Source organism: Bos indicus x Bos taurus, chromosome 1, assembly GCF_003369695.1.
Source record: "Bos indicus x Bos taurus breed Angus x Brahman F1 hybrid chromosome 1, Bos_hybrid_MaternalHap_v2.0, whole genome shotgun sequence".
Taxonomy (NCBI): Eukaryota; Metazoa; Chordata; class Mammalia; order Artiodactyla; family Bovidae; genus Bos; species Bos indicus x Bos taurus.
The window spans coordinates 110,953,158-110,973,067 of NC_040076.1; the positions used below are offsets into that span (position 1 = coordinate 110,953,158).

At 40.3% G+C, this 19,910-nt stretch overlaps 1 protein-coding gene and 1 pseudogene across 1 annotated transcript in view; one reads left to right on the plus strand and one right to left on the minus strand.

Moving 5' to 3' along the window:
* Positions 1-19,910, minus strand: part of KCNAB1 (potassium voltage-gated channel subfamily A member regulatory beta subunit 1) — a 450,729-nt gene that overhangs the window by 404,550 nt on the left and 26,269 nt on the right. The window lies entirely within an intron of this gene.
* On the plus strand, positions 7,491-7,614 carry LOC113899592 (annotated as a pseudogene).

Sequence of the window (19,910 nt, forward strand, 5' to 3'; positions counted from 1 at the left end):
TTATTTTTATTTATTTTAATTGGAGGCTAATTACTTTACAATATTGTGGTAGTTTTTGCCATACATTCATATGAATCAGTCATAAGTGTACATGTGTTCTCGACCCTGACCCTCTCTCCCACCTCCCTCCCCATCCCATCTCTCAGAGTCATCCCAGTGCACCAGCCCTGAGCACCCTGTCTATGCATGCATCAAACCTGGACTAGCAATCTATTTCACATATGGTAATATACATGTTTCAATGCTATTCTTTCAAATCATCCCATCCTCGCCTTCTCCCACAGAGTCCAAAAGTCTGTTCTTTACATCTGTGTCTCTTTTACTGTCTCGCATATAGGGTCATCGTTACCATCTTTCTAAATTCCATATAGAATTTAACGTTATTTTCCAAATAAACGTTATTATACTATATTGGTGTTTTTCTTTCTGACTTACTTCACTCTGTATAATAGGCTCCAGTTTCATCCACCTCATTAGAACTGATTCAAATGCATTCTTTTTAATAGCTGGGTGAAATTCCATTGTGTATATGTACCACAGCTTTCTTATCCATTCATCTGCTGATGGACATCTAGGTTGCTCCTATGTCCTGGCTATTGTAAACAGTGCTACGACGAACATTGGGGTACATGTGTCTCTTTCAGTTCTCATCTCCTTGGTGCATATGCCCAGCAGTGGGGTTGCTGGGTCATATGGCAGTTAGTTCTATTTCCAGTTTTTTAAGGAATCTCCATACTGTTCTCCACAGTGGCTGTACTAGTTTGCATTCCCACCAACAGTGTAAGAGAGTTTCTTTTTCTCCAACCCCCGCCCCCCCCAGCATTTATTGTTTGTAGACTTTTTGATAGCAGCCATTCTGACCGGCATGAGATGGTACCTCACTGTGGTTTTGATTTGCATTTCTCTGATAATGAGTGATGTTGAGCATCTTTTCATGTATTTGTTAGCCATCTGTATGTCTGCTTTGGAGAGATGCCTGTTTAGTTCTTTGGCCCATTTTTTGATTGGGTCACTTATTTTTCTGGAATTGAGCTGCATGAGCTGCTTGTATATTTTTGAGGTTAATTCTTTGTCAAATGCTCCATTTGCTATTATTTTCTCCCATTCTGGAGGCTGTCTTTTCACCTTGCTTATAGTTTCCTTCGTTGTGCAAAAGCTTTTAATTTTAATTATGTCCCATTTGTTTATTTTTGCTTTTATTTCCATTACTCTAGGAGGTGGGTCATAGAGGATCCTGCTGTGGTTTACGTCAGAGAGTGTTTTGCCTATGTTTTCTTCTAGGAGTTTTATACTTTCTGGTCTTACATTTAGATCTTTAATCCACTTAGAGTTTATTTTTGTGTATGGTGTTAGGAAGTGTTCTAGTTTCATTCTTTTACAAGTGGTTGACCAGTTTTCCCAGCACTACTTGTTAAAGAGATTGTCTTTTCTCCATTGTATATTCTTGCCTCCTTTGTCAAAGATAAGGTGTCCATAGGTGCATGGATTTATCTTTGGGCTTTCTATTTTGTTCCATTGATCTGTGTTTCTGTCTTTGTGCCAGTACCATACTGTCTTGATGACTGTGGCTTTGAAGTATAGTCTGAAGTCAGGCAGGTTGATTCCTCCAGTTCCATTCTTCTTTCTCAAGATTGCTTTGACTATTTGAGGATTTTTGTATTTCCATACAAATTGTGAAATTATTTGTTCTAGTTCTGTGAAAAATACCGTTGCTTGCTTGATAGGGATTGCATTGAGTCTATAGATTGCTTTGGGTAGTATATTCATTTTCACTATAGTGATTCTTCTGATCCATGAACATGATATATTTCTCCATCTATTTGGGTCATCTTTGATTTCTTTCACCAGTGTTTTATACTTTTCTATATATAGGCCTTTTCTTTCTCTAGGTAGATGTATTCCTATGTATTTTATTCTTTTTGTTGCAATGGTGAATGGGATTGTTTCCTTAATTTCTCTTTCTGTTTTCTCATTTTTAGTGTATAGGAATGCAAGGGATTTCTGTGTGTTAATTTCATATCCTGAAACTTTACTCTATTCATTGATTAGTTCTAGTAATTTTCTGGTGAAGTCTTTAGGGTTTTCTATGTAGAGGATCATGTCATCTGCAAATAGTGAGAGTTTTACTTCTTCTTTTCCAATCTGGATTCCTTTCATTTCTTTTACTTCTCTAATTGCTGTGGCTAAAATTTCCAAAACTATGTTGAATAGTAGTGGTGAGAGTGGGCATCCTTGTCTTATTCCTGACTTTAGGGGAAGCACTTTCAATTTTTTGCCATTGAGGACAATGTTTGCTGTGGATTTATTATATATAGCTTTTATTATGTTGAGGTATGTTCCTTCTATGCCTGCTTTCTGGAGGGTTTTTATCATAAATGGATGTTGAATTTTGTCAAAGGCTTTCTCTGCATCTATTGAGATAATCATATGGTTTTTATCTTTCAATTTATTAATGTGGTGTATCACATTGATTGATTTGCGAATATTGAAGAATCCTTGCATCCCTGGGATAAAGCCCACTTGGTTATGATGTATGATCTTTTTAATACGTTGTTGGATTCTGTTTGCTAGAATTTTGTTAAGGATTTTTGCATCTATGTTCATCAGTGATATTGGCCTGTAGTAATGTCTCTTTCTTAATGATACACAAATTAACAATACAACTTACAATTGACGGTCTTTGATTTGATGATTTTTTGGTCACATATCTGAGAGAACATGGCTTGAACAAAAATCTTGACTTGTAAATATAGAAGAAAGCTTAGAGGGCATCTTGTTCAACCTCTCTCGTTTAATAGACATCAAAACTGAAACCCTAGGAGATCAAGGCCCAAATAATTCAGCTATTTCATAGAAATGCTGAAACCAAAATGCAGTTTTCCTGACTCTTGACTGAATATATCATACCACATTACTTGACATGATAAAAATTTCATAAATAATCCCAATCTACACTGACATTTTTTTCTTTTGGTTAAAAAACGATTTGGTTTTTAAAAGCCTGTTGTTTTTTTTATCAAAGGTATCAGAACTTACATATTTCAATGAATTTTTCTTCAAAGTAAGCACCTTTGAAAATTAGATGCTTTTATTCTATTGATATCATAACACAAAACATCTCTGGGATTTGTTTGATGTCATCTTCAGAGAAAGTTTATCTATTAGAAAAGAAATCAGCCTTTTTACTTAGAACAGTAGTACTGTTACTTTCTAGGGGGCATTTCAGAAATTTGCAGAAGATTGTAACAACAGTGACGTTGCCACTGCCTTTTAGTGGATATAAGTCAGGGACAAGCTTGTGCCTAATTTTTATTGAAAGCTCCCTACTTTTCCATGCCCTACTCCTTAAGTCTCTGTAAAAAAGCCTTACATGCCACCAGCTGCAGACATCCCAGCCCAGGTTGACATCCCAGCTTGTACTTCCACACCCTACAGGGAATATATCCACAGAAAAGTCTGTGCATGCCCTCTGGGCAGGGAATTCTAGAATTCTGGGTATGCAAGGAAGATGGTCCAGAAAAGAGGGGGCAGCTGGATGGTTGTATCCTTTGGATTCCAAGGACTCTTTGCTCTCTTGGGGTCAGAGTAGGGTCCTGGGCTGCCTAAGGCAGTGCTGGTCATGCTTCCCTGCAGGCACATTCCAGCACAACCAAGCAGGGCCTGTGTCCTGACAACTCCCAAATGTTCTGCCAACTAAATCACTACAAATATAAACTGGTTCATAAAAATTCTAAAAAGTCTTTATAAGATGTTAGTCAAAAAGCCCAGTCTTGTAGAAGGACTTTATTTGGGAGAAAGAAGCTTATTTGGAATAAAGGGTTTGTCATAAAACGTATTGACCAGTTTATTCACTGTACACACTCTGTCTGCCAATTTCAACTATTCAGTTGTCTGTACAATAGTGCAGTTAGCAAGAAGCAAACAAACTATTTGCAAACAGCTAATAGATGAAGATTTGAAAGCCTTTTAACAGATTTAAAACCACATAAATAGTACTGGGATCTCACTGAATTTCATTAATTAGGGTTGTTTCAAAATATCCCATTATATTGCCTACTTATATACACCTACTTTAAATTTTTTCTAGTGCAATGATAAAAATAACATATCAACATTATTTATTTTGGGATTACCTACCACTTTGCAAACTTACTCTGTTACTGCCCCTCTAATTCTACCACACGATTTCTTTTGAGGTCTTTATATCACATTCCTATTTGTTTTCAAATGTATCATCTGCTCCCCTTGCCTATGGAAAGCTAAAACTTCCAGGGCCTTTGTCTGTACTGGAACCTGATGTGGCCTCCACAGACCACAGGACCACATGGCAGGAATTATTGTGCCACCTCATTTCTATTTCTCCTACATCATAACACTGAGAATGATTTGTGTACTACACTAAAAGGTATTAAGCCCAGCATGTTATTTGCCATATTACATGTTCTCATGACTCCTGTGATTTATCTTGGCACATTACCTCTATTTCAAGTAAGTCATTTCCCTTTCTCTTATATATGTATCACTGAACATCTGCAAATAGGAAGAAATGAGGGAGGTAGACTCCAGCCAGAAGCTAGGCCATCCAAACAATTCAGTTCCCAACATCCCAATAGGCTTTCTTTTGCACATGAGTATAAACTAGGAATCCCTCATCCCCTTCCAGGAATCACTCTGAGATCCAGAGAGGAGGAAAGGCCTTGAGATAATACAGTAAACAGTTTACCAATTTAACAAGATTTGAAATTTCAATTCAAAAGATTTGAGTTCAGTTCAGATCAGTTCACTCAGTCGTGTCCGACTCTTTGCGACCCCATGAATCGCAGCACACCAGGCCTCCCGGTCCATCACCAACTCCCAGAGTTCACTCAGACTCATGTCCATCGAGTCAGTGATGCCATCCAGCCATCTCATCCTCTGTCATCCCCTTCTCCTCCTGCCCCCAATCCCTCCCAGCATCAGGGTTTTTGCAATCAGTCAACTCTTTGCATGAGGTGGCCAAAGTATTGGAGTTTCGGCTTTAGCATCAGTCCTTCTAATAAACAACCAGGACTGATCTCCTTTAGGATGGACTGGTTGGATCTCCTTGCAGTCCAAGGGACTCTCAAGAGGCTTCTCCAACACCACAGTTCAAAAGCATCAATTCCTCGGCACTCAGCTTTCTTCACAGTCCAACTCTCACATCCATACATAACCACTGGAAAAACCACAGCCTTGACTAGACAGACCTTTGTTATCAAAGTAATATCTCTGCTTTTCAATATGCTATCTAGGTTGGTCATAACTTTCCTTCCAAGGAGTAAGCGTCTTTTATTTTCATGGCTGCAGTCACCATCTGCAGTGATTTTGGAGGCCCAAAAAATAAAGTCTGACACTGTTTTCACTGTTTCCCATCTATTTCCCATGAAGTGATGGGACCAGATGCCATGATCTTCGTTTTCTGAATGTTGAGCTTTAAGCCAACTCTTTCACTCTCCTCTTTCACTTTCATCAAGAGGCTTTTTAGTTCCTCTTCACTTTCTGCCACAAGGGTGGTGTCATCTGCATATCTGAGGTTATTGATATTTCTCCAGGCAATCTTGATTCCAGCTTGTGCTTCTTCCAGCCCAGCGTTTCTCATAATGTACTCTGCATATAAGTTAAAGAAGCAGGGTGACAATATACAGCCTTGACGTACTCCTTTTCCTATTTGGAGCCAGTCTGTTGTTCCATGTCCAGTTCTAACTGTTGCTTCCTACCTGCATATAAATTTCTCAAGAGGCAGATCAGGTGGTCTGGTATTCCCATCTCTTTCAGAATTTCCCACAGTTTATTGTGATCCACACAGTCAAAGGCTTTGGCATAGTCAATAAAGCAGAAAGATGTTTTTCTGGAACTCTCTTGCTTTTTTGATGATCTAGCGGATGTTGGCAATTTGATCTCTGGTTCCTCTGCCTTTCCTAAAACCAGCTTGAACATCTGCTGGTTCACGGTACATGTATTGCTGAAACCTGGCTTGGAGACTTTTGAGCATTACTTTGCTAGTGTGTGAGATGAGTGCAATTGTGTGGTAGTTTGAGCATTCTTTGGCATTGCCGTTCTTTGGGATTGGAATGAAAACTGACCTTTTCCAGTCCTGCGGCCACTGCTGAATTTTCCAAATTTGCTGGCATATGGAGTGCAGCACTTTCACAGCATCATCTTTCAGGATTTGAAAGAGCTCAACTGGAATTCCATCACCTCCCCTAGCTTTGTTCATAGTGATGCTTTCTAAGGCCCACTTGACTTCATATTCCATGATATCTGGCTCTAGGTGAGTGATCACACCATCATGATTATCTGGGTCGTGAAGATCTTTTTTGTACAGTTCTTCTGTGTATTCCTGCCACCTCTTGTTAATATCTTCTGCTTCTGTTAGGTCCATATCATTTCTGTCCTTTATCAAGCCCATCTTTGTATGAAATGTTCCCTTGGTATCTCTAATTTTCTTGAAGAGATCTCTAGTCTTTCCCATTCTGTTGTTTTCCTCTATTTCTTTGCATTGATTGCTGAAGAAGGCTTTCTTATCTTTCCTTGCTATTCTTTGGAACTCTGCATTCAGATGCTTATATCTTTCCTTTCCTCCTGCTTTTCACTTCTCTTCTTTTCACAGCTATTTGTAAGGCCTCCCCAGACAGCCATTTTGCTTTTTTGCATTTCTTTTCCATGGGGATGGTCTTGATCCCTGTCTCCTGTACAATGACACGAACCTCCGTCCATAGTTCATCAGGCACTCTGTCTATCAGATCTAGTCCCTTAAATCTATTTCTCACTTCCACTGTATAATCATAAGGGATTTGATTTAGGTCATACCTGAATGGTCTAGTGGTTTTCCCTACTTTCTTCAATTTAAGTCTGAATTTGGCAATAAGGAGTTCATGATCTGAGCCACAGTCAGCTCCTGGTCTTGTTTTTGCTGACTGTATAGAGCTTCTCCATCTTTGGCTGCAAAGAATATAATCAATCTGATTTCGGTGTTGACCATCTGGTGATGTCCATGTGTAGAGTCTTCTCTTGTGTTGTTGGAAGAGGGTGTTTGCTATGACCAGTGAGTTCTCTTGGCAAAACTCTATTCGCCTTTTTCCTGCTTCATTCTGTACTCCAAGGCCAAATTTGCCTGTTACCCCAGGTGTTTCTTGACTTCCTACTTTTACATTCCAGTCCCCTATAATGAAAAGGACATCTTTTTTAGTGTTTAAAACATCTTGTAGGTCTTCATAGAACTGTTCAACTTCAGCTTCTTCAGCATTACTGGTTGGGGCATAGGCTTGGATTACCGTGATATTGAATGGTTTGCCTTGGAAATGCAAACCATTTTTGGAGATCATTCTGTCATTTTTGAGATTGCATTCACGTACTGCATTTGGAAAGGGTATTCAAAAGTGGGAACTGATCATCTGTTTTTGGAAAACTAAAACAATTATAGATCAGAAGTACAAAGGGAAGCAAAGCATAAATACAAAAGTAATGTTACTCTGTAGCGAACTAAGCCAACCATGCTCTTTTCCCCATGGGAGACCAGGGTGCAATGGCCTCAAGCAGCCTTCCCAATGGTGCATGCTGCCGGTATAACCTTCCTAAGTGACCTGAGAGACAAGCTTCTTGAGTGAACATGCATGTCTGATCTTGTGCTGTCCCAAATCTAGGCTTCAGACATGTATGTGGGGTACCGTTGGAAAGCCCTAGGCACAGTGGCCAAGGTCTACTTTGGCCAAGTCATCATGTCCATCCACACCAAGCTGAAGAACAAGGAGCATGTGATTGAGACCCTGCTCAAGACCAAATTCAAGTTTCCTGGCTGCCAGAGGATCTACATCTCCAACAAGTGAGGATTTACTAAGTTTAATGCAAAAGAATTGAGGACATAGTGGCAGAAAAAGGGGTTATCCCAGATGGCTGAGGAGTCAAATACATTCTTAATAGTGGCTCCTGGACAAATGGTGGGCCCCACACTCATAAGAAACTTGGTGCTATTCCCTTCTTACTCACACCCAACATTTAAGTCATACTTTCCTGTCCAAAAAACAAGTAATGTTAAAGACAAACATTGAGCATATTCCAGGAGATAGTGAAGGACAGGGAAGCCTGGCATGCTGTAGTTTATGGAGTTGCAGAGAGTCGGACTTGACTTAGTGACTGAAAAACAACAAAGATAAACATAAGTGAAAACATGAAACATGTTAAACATATTCCAAAGCAATTGCTCAGAAGAGGAAAGCTGGATGCAACATAGAAGATCTATAGAGAAGTTCTGATGTTTTTAATAGAGTCAACTTCATGCTAGATTTTGTTAGTTAGGAGCATGAACTCATGAGAAACACAAAGTCCTCCTGATTGTGGGAATTTCTCCCACCTCAGTCCCCTCTATTCTGTTCACCTAAGCTCTGGCTCCCCTTTCTCTTGATTCTCCAAGCTGAGACCTTTGGTGCACTGACCACACACAGTATCACATGTGTGTGTCCACCAGTGACCAGCTAAACGATCAGTCTGTCTGTGATCACAGCCCAGCTTACAGTATAATACTGCAGTCACCCATCTGCTCTCCTTAGGATCTCCTTTCACATCAAAAGGGTTTTAGACCACATCAGGTCAGTTCAGTCAATCACCCATGTCCGACTCTTTGCGACCCCATGGACTGCAGCACACCAGGCTTCCCTGTCCATCACCAACTCCCAGAGCTTGCTCAAACTCATGTCCATCAAGTCAGTGATGCCATCCAAAAGTATAAACAGCAGCACAACTTTTCAATTATTCCTACTTAAGCATTTGTAATCTATTTCTATTTCATATACAGGTATAATTCACTCTCCCTTTTGTTGGGCTAGCTACAGAAAGAAATGGAATTGTCTTAAAGAATCAGTGGCATAAAAAATAGGAAGTTTTAGTGGGAAAGGTCCTATGAAAGGAGATCTGAGTCCTAGATCCAGCTCTCTTGCTAAATATCTACTATGTGACCCAGATCATGCTAAACATCTTCCTGGACTTGGGTAGAGCAAACACCCTAAGCAACAAAACCCAGCAGTAATGTTTTTCTCCCTTAAAAACACTCTAACTCCTTTACAGATCTTTTATGTTACATTCACCTTTCTTCTTCTGGGCAAATGAACAACTCACACACTAGGTATCATGCTAGAGGCCAGGAAAGCAAGATGGTTATGAACATGGTCCCATCCCATATATACTTTCAAATCTAGTGAGAGAGATGGCCATTTGTGCCAATAATTACACACAGAAGCAAGCGGAGAGGAACACAGGTGGAAAATGATCAACTCTTTTCAAGAGAGTGGCCTCATTTGAGGCAGCGAAACCTTCCCTGCTCATGTACAGAATGATGTGAGGCTCAAATGGGACACTGTATGTGAATGAACTTTGAAAGTTGTAACTCTCTCTCTTCTTCTGAGGCACTCATCTTATGTTTCCTGTCTTTCTTATCTGGTCACATCTAAACTGTAGTGTTGGGTAAAGTGTCAACAGACAAAGGGGCGGTAGGGCAAGCCATATTTCACATTTCACTACTTTTCCAGATTAATTCACCATATTTAGGTAATAGATTCTGAAAAGCAATCCTACCCGCAGCCAATGGGTTAAGAACCAGTTCAATCTGAGAGCGATAATATGCAAGATGTTGCAGGCTAGATGCTCAGCATTGACTTTTGTACATTAGTATGCATCAAGCAACCCCTCAGTGGGAAGACAGGGTAACAAGTGATGAATCACCTTGTAGATCATAAGGTTGTATGCACACTAAATGAATCTTTGTACTGTGGCATCTATGCAACGTTTGGCCTTGATTTATAATTCAGTACAAAGTTTGTCATTGCTGCAAAAGGGTAATGAAATAACAAGATAAAGTTGAGTTAAAAGTGCTTTCTCATCTAAATGTCTACACCCAGCAAAAAGTTATGGCTGGATCTGAACCGACAAGAATAAAGGAAAAAAATCATATTTCTCTTTCCTTAATTTTAGGGTTCAGCTGGTGCCAGAAATCTGTTCACTGTGGTGATTTAATCACCAAGTTCAAATAATACTTCTCATTGGCTTGAAAAATAGCTGGACACAGGGAGGAGCATAAAGCAAAATGCTTTTGGTGAGGCACATTCTGACATCTTCTCCATAATAGAGTTTTATTTTCAAATTACTGAATCAACCTCAGTGACAGGTAGTAATTTGATACTTGATGATCATTATTCTTATACTTTCACCACAAGGTTGACATGATGGCTAACCAGAGTCCCCATGACTTGGCTTGGCTCAAAATAGAGGGCTATATAAAAAAAATTTTAATGACACAGTTCATTTGAAAATCTGAAAGAAATCCATAAAAGCAAAGACAATCTTAAGAAGTTTAAGTCTGAGAGTCTTATCTTGAGTTGCTATTTTAATGCAGAGCTATTCCATTGTATGATGGAAATGTTCTGTATCTTCAGTGTCCAACACAGTAGCCATTATCCTCATATGGGTATAAGCAGTTAAATTTGGCTAATGCTACTTGAGGAACTGAATTTTAACTTAATGTTAAATTAACTATAACTTATTTGGAGAAGGAAATGGCAACCCACTCCAGTATTCTTGCCTTGAGAATCCCAGGGACGGGGAAGCCTGATTGGGCTGCTGTCTATGGGGTCGCACAGAGTCGGACACGGCTGAAGCGACTTAGCAGCAGCAGCAGCAACTATAACTTATACAGCCACAGGTGACTGAAAATGAAAGTGTTAGTCACTCAGTCGTGTCCAACTCTTTGCAACCCCATGGACTGTAGAGCATGAGGCTTCTCTGTCTATGGGATTCTCCAGGCAAGAATGCTCCAGTGGATAGCCATTCCTTTCTTCCTGACCCAGGGATCAAACCCAGGTCTCCCACATTGCGGGCAGATTCTTTACCATCTGAGCCACCAGGGAAGCCACAGGTGACTGGTGGCTACCATGTTGGATAGCATGTGAATTCTGTTCTTAAACACTATTTAATAACCCACATTTAAACTCAAGTATTAAAAGCAGTTTTCTAAACTACCTAATTTTTCTGCAATGAGTTACTAACTTCAGAGTGCCTAAGTTTTGTGAATCCCATAATTGACTTTGTAAAATGCTTTTCCTTATTTTTCTGATCTTATTTCTTAAAGCAGTGTCAATAGGGATTCTGGTTTCCTTTGGTTTAAGTCTGAAGCAGCTAATCATATAAAAGAGATGAAAAGTTGTTTTACTTACTGGGAGCTAGCAAAGTAGGCAGACTCCCTGGCTGTTTCAAGGTCAAGCCATGTGTGTGTGTGTTTTTATTTTAACCAAAGGATGCCATGATGCTGCCTGGCAAACAGCTTCATGTTGAGTCACCAACCTGAATGATCTGAAGGAATTTCACAGATACCACATATCTACAAGGGATGTTAACAGCCACCCTATCAAGTAAAAGACTCCATGTCTTAATAACAGCTATGATTCTCTCCAATTTGACTCTGAATTGCTGCAGACTCAGCTGAACATACAATGAAAATAAGGCAACAGTCCTCACAAGATGGTCAGGAGAGAGATGATTGAAAGCAGCTGATGGGATGTTTTGAGAGCTAGTTAGCCTTATTAGAGTCTAGCATAATAGTTTGCATGTAGCAGGTGGTCAAAATTATTAACTGATTGTTTCATAATTGTAGACCTAAAATTGGAAGAAATGCCAGATTTATATATTACACAAAGATAAACAGATATAGCATTATTGCTACTATATGCTCTTTTTTACTTAAAAGCATCCAGTATAAATATATCCTAAATACACAATCCTTTCAGTTCGGCTTCAAACAATGTTTAAAAAATCATGTGATGATTTCAAGTGATGAAAACACTTCAGATGCGAGCTTTCTAAAGGCTTCTTTTATGTGCCCAATGCTGAAAATCAGGTATCCCAAGCACACTGTTCTAATGTTTGTTCTAAGGTTAGTGAGTTCTTAGAATGCTTTCAAATCTAAATCAAAAACTCATGTGTCACTGTAAGTAAATTGTTAGTAGTGCCTTTATAATACAAGTAGTCAGAGCACAATGATTTTTATAGATAAAAGTAGACATACCTTGCCAATAATTCTTCACTCATTTTTATCTGGTCTCACATATATAGATATTTCATAGGTATTTAATTCAAAGATCAATCATTTTATGAAAAGTGTGAAGCTACAATGTTTTGTTTCTGTGGACTAGCCTTCAGAGATTATGCAAAGAAATCCATTTGTGAGAAGAATTAAAACGTTTTTCAAAATGTATAGACGGCTAGATTCAAAAAGAACAAAAGTGAAATATTTTAGTTAGATCTAAAAACAACATGAAATGAAGGGGATAAAACCTCCCTCTAACTGGCACACCCGTGTTAGGAGTTTGGCAGTCAGATAACATTCTTTTTCTTGCTATCAATAATCTGGGGAGGGTGGGGCAGGGGTGAGGGGTATCCTGTGTGTGTGTGTGCGTGAGACTAATGACTCCATATTTCAGTTCGATTATCAATAAAAGAGTTGTTAACAGTACTATGAGACAAGAAAGACAAACAGGTAGTAAAAGGCTACAGGTTTGATTTGGTTTGGTTTTTTACAGGAAGTAGAAGGTTGCAATTGGAGGCGACAGAGGTAGTAACAGTTGATTCCAGAGATTTGATGTGAGCTCCCCAGCGCCAGACTGCACGCACCAAGCCCTCAATTCCTGTTAAAGAAGAGACGTGGGCCAACATTAGAGGGAAGTCTTGAGCTTCTTAAAAGTAATGTATTGAGGTTTATTCTCAGTTAACAAATAGTAGTGAAGAGATAATTGCCTGAAGAATGCAGTGGTTTAAGGAGCTGCTTTAAAGTCAGACAAGGGAGAAAAGATCTGCTGGTGCAGTGGTGCTCTGTGGTGCTTCTTTTTTTTTTTCTTTTCCATTACCATTTATTACAAGATATAACTGCAGTTCCCTGTGTCTGTGGTGCTTCTTATCCTGTGAATGAGGATGTAGATGAGTTAAGTGATTCTGTGGAAGCACTTTAAAGACAAGAGAGCCATGAGCAGTAGCTGCAGCTGTGGAGCACTCCCTGTCTGCCTCCTTCCTGAGGCAGAGTGCGATGCCTCCTTGGGGGCCTAATTAGATCCGTGAGTGTTTTCCCTTCCAGACACGTGGAAATGAAAACCAGGATGCAGAGAATTAAACTATACCAGAATAGATCCCGCTCACGGCACCTCCCAAATCATTCAGTCCCTGCTTTCTTCATTCCTTTCCATGCCCTTCCTTATGTCTTCAAGCCCTCTCACCTAGATTATTAAAATAAATTTGTATCCGTTTCTTGTACACAGTTCTTCCAAAAATACCTTTTAAGGATGTCAGTTTGATCTTGTTATTTCTTACCTAGGAATGCCTCAATAGTTTTTCATGGCCAGCTCCTCCAATGACCTATTTCTTTCCTGCCTCTTACACTCTTCTTTGAGCTCTCTCTCCTTACCCAGAAGGTTTGCTGGGGCAAGGAGAGAGAGGAGAAGAAGCAAGATAGAGAAGAATAGGTGCCTGCTCCTGAGTTCTTCCTATGGTATATGTTTAATAGTTGTAACATTATTTCATTTTTTCCATAACCCTATGGAATAGGTATCACTATCTCCATTTTACTGATGAGAAAAGTGAATGGGAAGAAGGGATAAAATAGTGTAAGTCATCTACTTTGTAAGACTTAAGGGTCAGTAATCAAACCAGAGCTGTCTCCAGAACTTGTTTTACAACCATCACTTCTGGTTCTTCAAATATACTATTCCTTCTGTATCACATGTTCCCTCAACCTTCATCTTGAATCAAATATTATACTCTTATTCATCCTAAAAAATCCTGTGCATGAAACAACTCTAGTTATTCTTGACTCTCAAGAGATCATTCATCATTTGTTCTACTCTAATCTAATACATTATAACTGTGTTTTAAACCGCAACATTGCATTTGTCATGCCAGATTCTGATTGTCTGGTTGACGTGACTGTTTCCCCTACTAGACTGCTCTCAGAGTTGCTTGAAGCCAGGAATCATGTTTTTCCCTTACTGTGTGCTCAGCGACTGGTGTACTGCATACAGCACCAGTATGGTGCTCAGTCAATCTTTGTTGATTTGAACAACCGTGTTGTGCAAAGAGTAAACTAGTAGATAGAAAGCCGTTGGTTAAATTCTTAACTAGAAACTAACAAACCATCTATGTGAATATTAGCAGATTATTTAACTTCTTCATGTCTCAGAAAACTTATTTGTAAGATTACTGAAGGAATTTGGGGTGAGATACTAAGTTATCTACAACATCTCCTCAGATTCTAAAATCTGTACACTTACTCTTTACATACAGTGTGTGTGGAAGGAAAAGTACTGTAATCAGACACAAGATGAAACACAGCATTTGTAGAATTGCACTTGCTGAACAGTTGATGGAACTTAACTGTATTTATGAGGCAATTGGTGGGTGGGGTGGCTAACCATCTTATAAATAAACCACTTTATGAGTTTTTAATGTGTTCCTTATTAAAAACGCATTACTTTCCATACTAAATTAAATAGCATTTGAAGCCAATGTTTCTTTTTTTACCTTTATTTAAATGAGATTTCTGCTTGCTTTAGTTATATGATTAAGTAGCAAAAGCTACTTGAGATGCAGACTAATAGAGGAAAATATCCCTTTAAAGATAAAAAAAGGATTTTAGAGCAAGAGGAGAACTAAGAAACAGATCCAAGTTCAGGGAATGGAGACAGCTCACAGGTGGTTAAAAGTGGAGTAGCCTCATCCCCAATTTCCAGATACTTGACTAACTGGAAACTTACTGCTATGATCTCTTTGCCATTCCAGCTTAGGATTCATTGGTTCCCTCTAAATATGATCAGTAGAGAATATGGTCAACACATGCAATTGATACTGCCTCACCATAATGGACTTCCCTTTTCTCATATCAAGAGTAGTCTGCCTTTCCATCCTCCATAAGGGGTTGAGCATGAAGCTACAGAAGTCAGGTAGCTTCTTCCATCACCTAGATCTGGGAAGTGGTCCAGAGTGGACAGGTCATCCACTCAAAACCAAGGTTAATGAAAAAAATGGAACTTCTAGGAAAAGAAAGCTACTCTTTCCTTCTTTCCTTCTAGAAGTGAATGAGAGCTTTGTCATCCATCTTGAGGAGGAGAGAAGAACTTGAGGCTGCCACAGACCATCATATGGAGCTGACGTGGAGCCATAGCGAAAAAGAAAAACACGAATGCGAAGAAAGAGAAACTAGATCCTGTCCACAGTGTTTGTACCTTAAATCTACCCTTCCCTGAAGTTTTCCCTATCTCTGGACTTTTTAATTATGTGTGGCAGTTAGTTTTCTTTACTACTTAAGCCAGCTTGAGATATATGTGTGTGTGTGTGCATGTGTACATATATATATATCACAAGTAACAGAAAAGCTAACTGATAGAAATGGTCTATGCTTTTCAAGGTTATCTACAGAATGGAAGAATTTTTGTAGAATGTATTTTAATGTCTTAACTACATAAAAGGCCTAAACATTTTTCCAGGTTAAATTCAGAACAAGAATCTTTATCTGTAAACCTCACTACAGATTAGACTACTGAATCTCAATATTTGTTTTAGATCCAAGGTAGCTCAAAAAAGAAATTCAAAAGCATATATCTTAAATTCTTAAAACCTAATTTTAATTTTAATTTTCCTTCCTTTTATAATAGTAATGCAAAAATTTAGAAATGAAAAATAGAGGAAGGAGGGAAAATCATATACATTCTTATCACCTAAAATTTACAACTCCTAATAGTTGGTTGTTTTTCCTTTGAATATTTTTGCTATGATTTTTTCCTTGATTGAGCCCATTCAGGTTGGTAAATGTAATACCTATTTGTCTTGATTTAAAAAGTGAATCAGTCAGTCAGTTCAGTTGTAGCTGACTCTTTGCAACCCCGTGGACTGCAGCACGCCAAGCTTCTCTGTCACCAACTTCCAGAGCTTGCTTAAACTCATGTCTGTTGAGTCGGTGATGCTGTCCAACAATATCATCCTCTTTCATCCCCTTCTCCTGGCTTCAATCTTTCCCAGCATTAGGGTGTTTTCCAGTGAGTCAGTTCTTTGCATCAGGTGGCCAGAGTATTGGAGTTTCAGCTTCAACATCAGTCCTTCCAATGAACACTTAGGACTAATCTTCTTTAGGATGAACTGGTTTGATCTTGCAGTCCAAGGGACTCTCAAGAGTCTTCTCTAACACCACAGTTCAAAAGCATCAATTCTTTGATGCTCAGCTTTCTTTATAGTCCAACTCTCACATCCATACATGACTACTGGAAAAACCACAGCTTTGACTAGACAGACCTTTGTTGGCAAAGTAATGTCTCTACTTTTTAACATTCTGTCTAGGTTGGTCATAGCTTTTCTTTTAAAAAGCAAATGTCTTTTAATTTCATGGCTGCGGTCACCATCTGCAGTGATTTTGGAGCCCTAAAAAATAAAGTCTCTCACTGTTTCCATTATTTCCCCATCTATTTGCCATGAAGTGATGGGACAGAATTTCATGATCTTTGTTTTTGAATGTTGAGTTTTAAGCCAGGTTTTTCACTCTCCTCTTTCACTTTCATCAAGAGACCCTTTAGTTCCTCTTTGCTTTCTGCCATAACGGTGATATCATCTACATATCTGAGGTTATTGATATTTCTCCCGGCAATCTTGATTCTGGCTTGTGCCTCATCCAGCCAGGTGTTTTGCATGATGTACTCTGCTATACAAGTTAAATAAGCAGGGTGACAATACACAGCCTTGACGTACTCCTTTCCCAGTCTGGAACCAATCCATTGTTCCATGTCTGGTTCTAATTGTTACTTCTTGACCTGTATACAGGTTTCTCAGGAGGCAGGTAAGGTGGTCTGGTATTCCCATCTCTTGAAGAATTTTCCACAGTTTGTTGTGATCCACATAGTCAAAGGCTTTGGCATAGTCAATAAAGCAGAAGTAAATGGTTTTCTGGAACTCGCTTGCTTTTCCTATGATCCAACAGATGTTGGAGATTTGATATCTGGTTCTTCTGCCTTTTCTAAGTCCTGTTTGAACACTGGGAAGTTCTTGATCTACATGCTGTTGAAGACTGGCTTGGAGAACTTTGAGCATTACTTTGCTAGTATGTGAGATGAGTGTAATTGTGCAGTAGTTTGAACTTTCTTTGGCATTACCTTTCTTTGGGATTGGACTGAAAATTGACCTTTCCAGTCCTGTGGCCACTACTGAATTTTCCAAATTTTCTGGCATATTGTTAATAAGTGACCTTCTGGTCAATATGAAACAGTTAATTGATGTGGAATATCCCCTCACACACACACACACACACACACACACTCCAGGAAAAAGTATTTGCTGAATAAAGTGTAACAAAATAGGAGAGAACAAGATGACAGAGGGGTAGGTAGATGTGGAGTACATCTCTCTCCACAGATACATCAGGAATACACCTTCAGACACAGAAGTGCATGCAGAATACCAGTTGAGAGCAGACAGAAGTACCTGACCAGCAGAAAAGAATACACAGACCCACACAAAACTCGGTAGGATGAAGGAACTAGGGGGAAAGACAAGAGTGTTAGTAGGGCTGGACTTGCCCTCGGTGTGTGGGGGACTGAAGCAGGGGTCCAATCCCCACACTGGGCAAATGTCTGAGTCAAAGGAGAAACATTTAAGGCTGAGCAGCCTAAATGGAATGAGAATCAGACAGTCCTTGCTGCAGCCATACATACCCCAGATGCAGACCCCTGGAAGGTGCAGCAGCTGGGAGCTGGAGTTTAGGGTTTATGGAGCAATCCCAGGGAGAGGGGCTGCTGTTAACTGCTGAGAGATGGATCAAGGGGATGTGAGGGAGGAGACTGGTGGGAAATGCCTGTGGAAGAAAGGCAGGCAACCATGGAAGCAAGGAGATACTGCTGAGTCACGCGTAGAGGATGGAGCCATCACCATAGCCTCTCTCCCCCAAGAAGCCAGCACTGGCAGCTGAACAACAGAGATGCTGGCCCATCAAAAGCCTGATGCACTGAACTACAGAGTAGGACCCCACCCAGGGCACTCCTTTAAGTGCCAGGCACATCAGGACCCCAGTCAGGGGAGCCCCTCTATGTACCTGATGCCTGAACAACAGAGAAGGACCCTAGGCAAGGGAGCCCTCTAAATGCCTCAACGGGCAGAGCTATGAAGAAAGACTGGCCAAAGAGGCCTTCTGATCACCAGCTATAAGAGGCTCAAGAGAAGACTTTGATAGGGCCATAACTCTTGTGGCGGAGGCATTCTGTGTCCCTGCACACTTGGCGCCACCAGGGTCCCCGCAAGCCAAGCAACCGCACCACCTTCACGCTCAACTCTCACTGGGGCAGAGCTGCCACAGGCAAGAAAAGTCTTGTGTCTATGCACACAGGGTCGCTTCAGTCGTGTCCAACTCTTTGCGACCCTGTAGACTGTGGCCTGCCAGGCTTCTCTGTCAGGGACGGGGGATCTTCAGGCAAGAATACTAGAGTGTATTGGCCAATACTGGTTGTCATACCCTTCTGCTGCTGCTGCTGCTAAGTTGCTTCAGTCGTGTCCGACTCTGTGCGAACCCAGAGACGGCAGCCCACCAGGCTCCCCCGTCCCTGGGATTCTCCAGGCAAGAACACTGGAGTGGATTGCCATTTCCTTCTCCAGTGCATGAAAGTGAAAAATCGAAGTGAAGTCACTCAGTCGTGTCCGACTCCTAGCGACCCCATGGACTGTAGCCCACCAGGCTCCTCCATCCATGGGATTTTCCAGGCAAGAGTACTGGAGTGGGGTGCCATTGCCTTCTCCGCCATACCCTTCTAGAGCACTGTATTTCCTGCTGTCTTAGCCATCAACTCCCCTGAGTACCTGGTGCTGCCAGACCCCCTGCGACCCAAGCAGCTGCACCACCTCCACACCTGGCCCTCACAGGGGCAAACCCAAGTCCTCCAGGGCAGCCTCAGGAGCAAACCCCAGTGGACGACCCACATGCAGAGGTGGAAATAAAACCACAACTGAAATCCGGGGGCAGTATGGCTAAGGAAGAAGACCCAAACCTTCCCACCAGCTGTACAAGTTGCAGATTAAATCCACATGATCAACTAGGCAGACTCTGTGTCTGTGGAGTACATTGATAGCTCCCACAAAAGAAAATGCACTAGTTCTGATAGCTGTGGGCATTGGAGGCAAGAACACGGAGGAGTAGGACCAGATTAGAATCTGAGCTGCCCCCACTGCAGGTCCAGAGAGCTGCAGTGTTGGAGGGCATCCTAGGGAGTTGAGGTGGACTGTGACTCCCAGCGAGAGAAAGGACTCTGACAGCAATGACTCAAGAAAAACATTCATTATTCTTATGTTTTGATTTGTTCTGTAGATCCTTTTGGATTTTTTCCTTTTTCTCCCCTCTTCTTCCCCACCCCTGCCCCGCTGTTGTAGTTGTCAATTTTATTGGCACTATGAAACCTAATTAAGCTTTTGAGTATTTCTTTTTCTTTTTTTTCTCAGTCACATTTTTTATTGTTGTTACAAACCTCTCCCTTTACATTGGGCTTTTGCAGTTTTGGGGAGTTTCCCTTTTTTTTTTTCTTTTGCCTTTTTCTAATTTTAATTTTTAAAATTTTAAACCTATTATTATTTTTTCTACATTTATTCCTTTGTTTGCTTTTCCTACTGCTCTTTCCCCCTTGCTTTAATGTATATAAATCTTCTTTATCTACCTCTATTTAACTTAGTATATCTATTCATTCTTTTCTTTCTTCCCCTTTCAACATATTTGTTAGTTTCATTTTCATTGCTTTATTCCCCAATTGGTACCTTGTTTTAGTTTTGCTTTCCAGTTTCTGCTTTAGTTAGTTTTGTTCTGGTAGACATAACTTTTGGTTTCCTTTGTTCACTGGGTCAAT